General features: G+C 39.3%; 1 protein-coding gene across 2 annotated transcripts in view; it reads left to right on the forward strand.

The window, feature by feature from the left end:
- Positions 1-8,847: 8,847 nt before the first annotated feature.
- Positions 8,848-9,920, forward strand: part of itgb1a (integrin, beta 1a) — a 38,145-nt gene continuing 37,072 nt past the window's right edge. For both annotated transcript variants that reach the window (XM_034861733.1, XM_034861735.1), the window contains exon 1: positions 8,848-9,145. The gene's annotated coding sequence lies outside the window, so the exon portion shown is untranslated. The remainder of the gene's footprint in view (positions 9,146-9,920) is intronic.

The following is a 9,920-nucleotide window of genomic DNA, read 5'->3' on the forward strand; positions in this document are numbered from 1 at the left end:
AACAGGAATATGCTGCACAGTGCTCTGGCTTTCTTGTTTCTAGCATGACCGGTCCAAGATGGCGGCCGCATTTCTTGCGCCGAGCAGACAATGCGGCATCGACTCTTCATTATATCTATGGTTCTGCTCAATTCCATTAAAATCTATAATTAGACTACTGCTAACTATTAAGTAGCTGCATGCTAACTCCAGATAGTTGTAATCTTGGCAGCCAGTGTTGGTCATTTCTCCCGAATTTCGGGTCACATATCTGACTGGACATGTCCGGTTGTGTAGTATTTGGTTTCAAAGCCTTTATTTGTGATATTTCATCGTATTAAGTCTTCTATATACTCCACTGCAGTAGCTCCAGCTTCAACTAGTGAAACAAGTGGCAGGGTTAGCTCAGTTGGCAGAGCGGGCGCACACATATAGAGGTTTATTCCTCACCGCTGATTCAACTCCGACCTTTGGCCCTTTGTTGCGTGTAATTCCCCCCTCTCTCTCCTCTTTCATGTCTTCATATGTCCTGTGGAAATAAAGGCCTAAAACGTCCAAAATGAACCTGAAAATGCTGTATAATAGTGCCCCTTTAAGTAAAAGTAGGCCTACTTATACCACACTGTAAAAGACACTCTACAAGTTATGCATTGAAAATTTTACTTGAGTAAAAATATAAAAAGAATCTTCAGGAAAATGCACTTAACGTATTAAAAGTGAAAGTACTCAGTGCAGAAACATCCTCAAATTTTTAAAACTGGACATCGGCTAATCATTTCAGCTGTACCTGTATGTTTATATATTGTTATGTAGGTTAATTTTAATAAAACGTTGTATTTTATAAACTACATGTGCTTTGTGTGCAAGTAACTAAAGCTGTCAGATTAAGTAGTGGAGTAAAAAGTACAATATTTCTCTCTTAAATGTAGCAAAGTAGAAAAAAAAAAATTAGCATGACAAGAAAAGATACACCTAAAGTACCTGAAATTTGTACTTAAGTACAGTACTTGAGTAAATGTACTTACATTTACATTGTAACATAGTTACATTTTACCACTGATTATAAGTATATGACTGGATTCTCATATAACATATTTTCATTTAGCTGTACCCCTTTCTTATATGTCATACATTATAAAGGCTTTAAACAGCAATGCTACCAATGGATTATCAAAAGTTAATAATTAATATAAGGATGCTATTAGCCTTTAATAAGAAGATCTTTGTATTTCTGCAGTTAATGTAATTAAATTGTTAATAAATGGATGGGGGTGCCAATGCCATGCAATTAAAAATGCCATGGAGTTAATAAAAGTGTCACAAGTTGATCATTCACAGCCTGACAACCTGAACGTTGTTCTTATCAGTGGCTGATGACTGATCCACAAAGCATTAATATACAATTTTTCATATAGAAGAACATAGTCAAAGGGCTCATTTTACTGCAAAATGTGTACTTTACTGATGCTTTTAATAGGCATCATTTAACTGATATCGGTTTTTGGTGTGAGATTGGTGTAAGATTTTGTTGGAGTATTTTTACATTGTTGTCTTGATCCTTGATGTGGAAGATGTGGCTATTTCTTCCACCACTGAACAAGATCATCCAACAGCAGTACCAACCGCCCCTGACTGCAGTGGCAACCATATCTGTAGTTTTCCATTTTACCACTGGATGGCTCAGTGGAGTAGAGAATAGTAGAAAGTACAAATGTGTAGTTGAAATATATGTACTTCCATATAGCCAACTTTGTATCAGATTTCCCACAGACAAGGAAAACATGGGAAGCGCATTATAGTGTAGTCTAGCAGCGTGTGTGTGTCTGTGTGTGTGTGTGTGTGTGTGTGTGTGTGTGTGTGTGTGTGTAAGGTTTGTTCTATTCTTCTCCATCTTAAATCCTCTCTAAAAATTATAGCATATGTTTTGAAGCATATTTTAGGTGATAAATAATTACCAAAGGAAATTATTAAACCACAGTCATTCATTCATACACAGTAAAAAAAACTGCAAATATCTGCAAAGGCCTTTTTTACAGAATACAAAAATAATAGAAATACTGATGGTGGCTGAACTCCATTTCCACTTTTGATTTATAGTATTAAATCATAACAAGAGTTATTTCAATACACTTTACAGGTTGAGTACTTTACTCTTTTACTCACTTTTTATTTGTATTTATAAAGGAAAACACACATTAATCCACATTTTCTCTAAATGTTCCAGTCGGTTAATTTTCAACCGTAGTCCTTTGGCCAGATTATTTTAGACCATGGCAGCAGGAAGCAACAATAAAAATATTAATAGAGGACAAAATATACACACAGTAATTAAAAAGACAGCAGACAGACAGCTAGATCATAAATGTAAGTTTTTTTAGTATGCCACAAATAGACTATATCACTCCCTCACTCTCTCATGAGGAAGGCATTAATATAGCACAGACTAACAATATGGTATTATAGTTAAAATACAATTAAATATTTCACATACTCAATGCTGAGCAGGCTATATTGGACACAGACATCAAACATGTTAGCAACAGATCAGCAGTCCAGGTGTCTTTATTATGTTGATTATGATATTGGAGGGAAAGTGAAACCCAAAATTGCCTTTATACTGTCATGCATACGTATGTGCATGACAGTATAAAGACAAAAAGGTCTTATAAGACCTTTTTTTCTGTCATGGACTCTGTCATGGACTCCTTTATTTGGACTCTAACCTCTTTGGACTCGGTCTTGACTTGGACTCCAGTAGTCCTGTTCTTGGTTTTGTCTTGGACTCGACTAAGGTGGTCTTGACTGCAGCCCTGCATTTTGTATTGCATTATGGATCCTTGCTTTCCTGCAGCGACCAAAACAGACCACATGGAGGCTCCAGAAGCTCTAACATGTTCAGCGGTTCTCTGTGGTGAGCAAAGACTTGCTGGAAATGATTGAAGACATTTCGTCCAAAAGAGTATTAAATCTCTGGTGGGTTGAGCCCTGAGGGTCTTCAAGACCCTCATTTACAAAATGGTGTTCCCAAAGTAACCTGGACTTGACCACAAAAACTAAGGAGGTCATTGTGGATTTCAGAAGATCCAAGCGCACCAAGCCCTCTGCCCTTTACAATCACGGGGAGAAGGTAGAGGCAGAGCTGAAACAATTTCAAATTTTGCTGTATTGTCTTAGAAATTATTGCTATTCACAAAATAATAATAAATCCTTTATTAGTCCCACAAGGGGAAATTACAATTTACACTCTGTTGTTATTACACACAGACCTGAATGAACACATGCGCTAAAAGGAGAGACGTCAGAGAAGGGGGGCTGCCCATGGAGAGGGACCACAAGTGGTTGGGGCTTCAGTGCCTTGCTAAAGAGCACCTTGGCAGTGCCCAGGAGGTTAACTGGCACCTCTCCAGCTACCAGTTCACCACCACACTTTGGACTATATGGAGACTTGAACCAGCAACCCTCCGGTTCCCAACCCAACCTCCTACGGACTGAGCTACTGCCACCTCCATCCTCCATAATTGGTCAAATTATAAGTATTTATTTATTACTTTTTAACCAATCCCAGGATATGTCTTTTGGATTTACAGTTGGCATGGGACTTACAGTGTATATAATGTAGTAACAGAAGTACACAACCAATAAAGTAAACTATGCCTCTTATTAACCACAAAACATTTTTTCTAACTGTATCATCTTTGTTGCTAACAATTTAAAAAAATAATCCAAGTATTTAGTCTGACCAATGATCACTCATGAAATTACAATTTTGCATATCTAAACACAATCTCAACAATTACCAGTCATACCCATCAAGACCTACATGTTAGCAATAAATTGCAGTTACACAAAGAAACTATGTTAAAAAAAGTGACAATTAGATAATTATGTCATAACTGTTACCGGCCTAGAGCCGGCGAGCTTCAGGTTCCTCACCTGACAACACATGTCTCCCGTGGGTGGGGGAGGCCCAACAGAGGCTTTACTTCCTCAGAAACTTCCCTCAACACCTGCCTCCTGACCTCCAGCTGCACAGCTTCCCCCCGTGACATGTTTAACTCCTCGTGAATTCTTTCAGGAAGACCTAACTCTTAATCAACGCTCTCTTCCTAAATCGAATCAGCTGTTGGAGGTGTTCACCTTCCTGTTTTCAATTTCCAAGGGCCAATCGCAACCCTGCTTTAAATCTGTCTTTCTTCCTGTGCTGTCAGCTGTCATTTCAGGCAAAGCGTGCAATCCTCCACCCCCCCCCCTTCCACCTCCTGTCATTGTCTTTCTCTGGCTGCTCCGGAGCCTCCTTCAGATCTGGTCTTCAGGTCTGAGGGGCTCTTTTTGACCTTCATTGCACCAGATAAACCAAATGAGAACTAATACAAATTTTCAACCATAATCTGGCTCATTCATACAGTTACACATTCGTACCTGGAAGCTGAGCAGCTCCACTGGAGAGCTTTTTTGGTTTGAGGCCACCTCAGTGATGGTGGTAATGGGGGAGGGACAAACACTTCCCCACCCAGATTTGGGGTTTGAACCCCCAACCTCCCGGTCACAAGCGTGCTTCTCTAACTTGTTGGGCCTGCGCTTGTGGAGTGATTGTTCCGTTTTCCAATGTACAGGTCTGTGCATAAACTACATTACTCTGTTTGTGTCTGGGTGTTCTGTCCTTTGGATGAACCAGCTTCTCCTCAGGGTGTTACTGGGCTACAGGGAGGTTTTTATTTGACTTTATTAGGATCCCATGCTCTCCCTGGGGTCCTAATAAAATAAAAAGAACAACATTCTGTCTAGCCATTCATATGCTCACATTTATTACACTAAATTCTGAATCTACAGAATTTGAATATACAATAGTCAAATCTGACAGCATGTAAATATTCCTATACATAAAAAGTAATGAGTTACATAACATGGTTGTGTTTATTAAAGTTACTTTTTCTGATACCTCTGCCACACATGGATTGACAATGATGCAAAGACAACATGTATAGGTGTACATTTTGTGGGGGGGGGGGGTGCAGGGGATGTCTACTCCCCAATATTTAGAAGATGCAGATTCCCCCTCCCCTCAAAAAATATGAAAGAAGACCCCAAAAGAGGACATGTTAAACACAAAATAATGGTTAAAAGGTTTAATAGCTTAAATTACGTACATTAAAACACATTATGATGTATAAAGGGGATGAGCCACCAGTTAGAGGAAAGACATTTACTCACGGATGAAGTTCATTTCCATAAAGTCTACTATACTTTTGGGTTAGATATTTTATGCGCCATATCTCTTCTAACTGAGCTGCCTGTTCATCTTCATCTTCATCACCTCCAATTTTACTGAGTCACAACAAATCTCTTTTCCTTTTTGCAACACTTTTGCTACCTCTCTGATGTGAAGTGGGCACTGTGTGGGGAATAGAATGGAAAGAAATGGAGTTTCCAGCAGATTGAACGTATCCACTGGTTTAAGGGTTAAAGAGAGAGGGCGAGAGAGAAGCGCTGCACCCTCTGGAGACTAAACAAAATCCAAGGCTCTTCCGGACGTGACAGTTTGTTTTCTTTCACATATTTTTCGCTGCAACCCCAGTGCCGAGACAGAAATAACTCTCCACTAAGTTGAAAACAAATATAACGGCCTGGGTTGATTATTTTATCTGAAACTGATCCAAAAAATCTGCTTGTTTGGCATCTTATGTGTGGAAAAGTGAAGAGAGAAAAAAATCCTCTTGTTTTTCTAAATCATACATTTTGACTTGTGATGTGATAATCTTTATACATTAAAAGACTTGTCAGATACCTTCTTTCTTCCTTTCTAATGAAACTATAGATAAACAAAACTATAAATCAGGAGAAGTGTAAATGATGGGGAGAAGAAATTACTTTAAAGGAATATGCCACCATTTATTGAGATAGGGCTTATCACGGTTTCCCCTAGCTGTAGATACGCATTTTTGTCTCAGTGCATGCATTGTTATTGCCGTTAGTTAGCTTAGCATAGTGAATGGAATCCTGTGTTTGCCGGTTAGCATGTTGTGAGTAAAAAACAACAACAACTTAATTACTTCTTGTGGCCTATATATTCACAATGAGTACAAATAACAATGCAGATTCAGACTAGAGGATTTCCTAGGCACATGTTGACTTGGGGCAGTGATTCGGCCGTGCTTCCAACAAATATAGTCCCAAGTCGTGTTTTCTTTTTTTTTTTTGGCTCACTTTTACTCACAACATGCTAACCGGCAACATAGGATTCCATTCACTATGCTAAGCTAACTAGCGCCAGCGCTGCTGGTGTCGCACCAGACAAAATGCATGCGCTGAGACAAAAAATGCGTTGCCCCCCCCCATCTACAGCTAGGGGTGACTAATAAGATAAGTCCCATCTCAACAAATAGTGGTGTGTTCCTTTAAGAGACAGATACCATTACAAGATGTGAAATACAAGGTTTTCATTCCACATTAGTCACAAAGTAACTACAGTCATGGAACCTTAAATTGTTTAAAACGTCTGTAGCAATAATCAGCAAGGTCACTCTGTTTATGTTATTTATTGTATTTCAAATCTTTAAAATGCCAGGTGTAAGATACATTTTACTAATGTAATCAACAACTAGGTTGCTGATGAAACTCTTGGTTTAAATAACTACAGTCTGCACTAAAGTGTTTTACACAGTCATTCTGGTTGGGCTGGATTTTCTTCATGTATTTCTGGTAAATACTAATGACGCATTAAAGCATCATGGGGCAAACAGAACACAGTCAGAGGTGCTTAAACAATCCAAATTTAATATAGCTTGTTTGTGTTATTGTTAAAGCTTTAGTGTGTAACTTTATTATATTAAAGGGCCCATATCATGCTTATTTTTAGGTTCATAATTGTGTTTTGAGTTTGTATCAGAATAGGTTTCCATGGTTTCATTTAAAAAAAAAAACATGTTTTTGTTGTACTGCACATTGCTGCAGATCCTGTTTTCACCCTGTGTGTTAAGGGCTCTGTTTTAGCTACAGAGTGAGCCATCCCACTTCTATACTATTTTTGTTGGGAGTTGCACATGCTCTGTAGCTCGGTAAGATCCCATCAGCTAGATAACTCTTTCTCCAGCTTTGGTCAGTCCAAGGCAGGATCATCTGGGAGACTTCTTCTAGATCAGGGACACTTGTGGAATACCTGCAGAACAGGGACAGGAAGTAGTTCTTTTGGAGATTATGGTCAACTAGTGTGTGTTGTAGCAGTGTTGCATTGAGACAGAGCTAGTATGCTAGCCCTATGTGCTACGGTTAGCCACCTCGTCTCCAGAGACGTAGAAAGCCGTGCAGATTTTGAACAGCTCACCCGGAGACTGAAGACAGAGGACATTCAGAAACCGGATCTCACTCAAAACAGCATTGATGGTGTTTGTTCCAAGTTTGTATGCGTGTGGAAGCACAAGAGACACAAAATAACACCCCAAATCTCAGAAAAAGTTTTTTCATAATATGGGCACTTTAATGAACAACCTTTCTAATCAAGCCATTGCCAAATGAGTTGCTGAAAAGCTAATTAAGACTATCAGCTCCACACTACTCTCTCTGTATTAAGATAATTACTTCTTCTGAAGAGTCCATCATGTTTTGTTTATAATGTCCTTCTTGGCTAACTGTGTGAAGAAGGGGTGGGGGCGGCGCGCGATCACGGAAGGCTGTTTCATGTGGATGCGCTGACAGTGTTGTTGTCATTACTTAGGAGGAGACAGAAACTGCACACTATGCCTTTAGATATCAGCACAGAAATGTGTACACAGTAGGCCTACATGCAGTACAAGACAGTCTTGTTCTTGCACTAACATTGTTTCTGTATGATACTGTATATAATAAAAAAAAAGAAGTACTTGGATGATGACCACGATGACAGATTTGCATTTTGTCTTTGAACATTGAATAGACATGTTGCCAGCATCTATATAAAAAGATAGCCTATACAATTATGTGAGCGGGGGTGTCCTCTAGCAGTGACGTAGCCAGGAGTTCAGACTTGAGCTGCATTAAGTCAGCAACATTAAGCCAAAATGAAACAGGAAAAGAACAGCTGACTTCAGAATAAAAGCACCAAAAATGTGATCATTTCTAAACATTTGACAGTAGCTTAAGAATGAAAATACAGTGCATAAATTATCAGAAGGTTCCAGTTGTTCTTTCTATGTTTCAGGTTGAAGGTTTTATGCCTTTTCATTCCGTGTGCATTATATTATCTTTATCTACTCTCTCATGTGATTGATTATTACCAAGCTTCCTATACAGTTTTAAATTTCAGCCTGTGTATTTATTTTTAACGTACTTATGTGTAACTTTAGCTATATCATTGGAACATGTTTAAGGGTGTTTGCTATGTAGCAGTAAGGCTTATGCGTATTTAGGGCACCTCCCATGTTCATGGTAAAAAACATAAGCACAATATATATATATATGTTATTAATTGTGAATGCTGGAATGAAACGTACATTTAATTCTAAAAGTACAATAGGCCAATTGTTTCAAATAAAGACATGGGGGTTGGCAGTAGCTCTGTCAGTAGGGAGTCCGGTTGGGAACCGGAGGGCCGCTATGGTTCCCCCACTCTGCCATCTCTCCATTTAGTGCAGGTATAGGGACTGAGCATGTGTAATTCAGGCCTGTGTGTAATAACAGAGTGAAAACATTGGATTAATAAAGTATACATTATTAATAAAGAGGGATTAATATAGTATACATTATTATTATCTGTAGTATTAGTAGTATTACAATTGAAATCCAATTTTCTGTTTAATTTTGAAGGTTATAACAGGAAATGGTGTGTGTAGTTTGGGCGTTATCTTATCCATCCACGGTTTTGGGCAAGAGGAGCGAAGCTCTGCGGGTCTTCCTCTCAGCTCTACCCGGACTAGACCGAGGAAAAGAGGTCCGCTCTTACGCTGCTGGGACTTTGTTTCATTCTCCATCTACCAAACTGTTCCCTCATTTGATTTGAATATAAACCGTATACATTTTCTCTCTGGCGGGAAGTTGAGGACGGAATGAGTAGCAGGGGAAATCTAGCGTGACTTTTTCGGAGGAGAAGTGGCTCCCGGTGCCAGCGTAGCGGACCATCATCACCGGGTGCTGGGGAACAGAAGCTAGCTTACTCCTGCTGTATGCTGCCGCGAAAATTCACCACAGCGCCAAGGTAAAGAGGTTACATGTAGGCTACTCATATTTTATTGTTTTTAACTCACCCTAAAAAAAAAAAAAATATAGCACTTTATATAGGCCATCATATTATATTATTGTACTGTAGTGCTCAATGGTAGACCTACTTTGGGGCATTTTCTGTCACGTGAAGTAACATTTTTAATGTTGATAGTTGCATATGGCACTAAAAAATGGCTTTAAGGGCTGTGTTATGTAGCCTATCGCTATTTAAAGTTGTAATGCTGACTGTGTGTGTGTGTGTGTGTGTGTGTGTGTGTGTGTGGGGGGGGGGGGGGGGGGGGGGGGGGGGGGGGGGTGTTAGTGGAATTATTCAACTTCTCTGCTTTGGATATTGTAACCTAGGCTACACCCATTCATTTAAGTGTAGATGTTCAGATGAAAGGGCTTCAACAAGTGGTCTCACATGATCCATTTGAATTAGGAAAGGATGACTTGACATGAAATGTAGACTACTGACAGACCAGGCGGAGAGAGACAATCAGGGGGATGGAGGCTGAAACTGTTGAGGCATGCATCTCTGACTGTCCAAAGAGACAGAATGAAGTAAATCTTCAAACCCTCTGTAGAAAACTGGATGCACAGCATAGACCAGAGATCAGAAACAGTAGCTTCCTGACAGACCATAACAAACTTGATGCTTGTAATTTGCCATGTAGTGTGTGCTAAACAGCATCCATGGATTGGATCAATTCATTTAACCCTCCTGTTGTCCTGGGGTCAAATTTGACCCCTTTAAAAAATGTCCATAT

Source organism: Etheostoma cragini, chromosome 22 (genome assembly GCF_013103735.1).
Source record: "Etheostoma cragini isolate CJK2018 chromosome 22, CSU_Ecrag_1.0, whole genome shotgun sequence".
NCBI classification, from domain to species: domain Eukaryota; kingdom Metazoa; phylum Chordata; class Actinopteri; order Perciformes; family Percidae; genus Etheostoma; species Etheostoma cragini.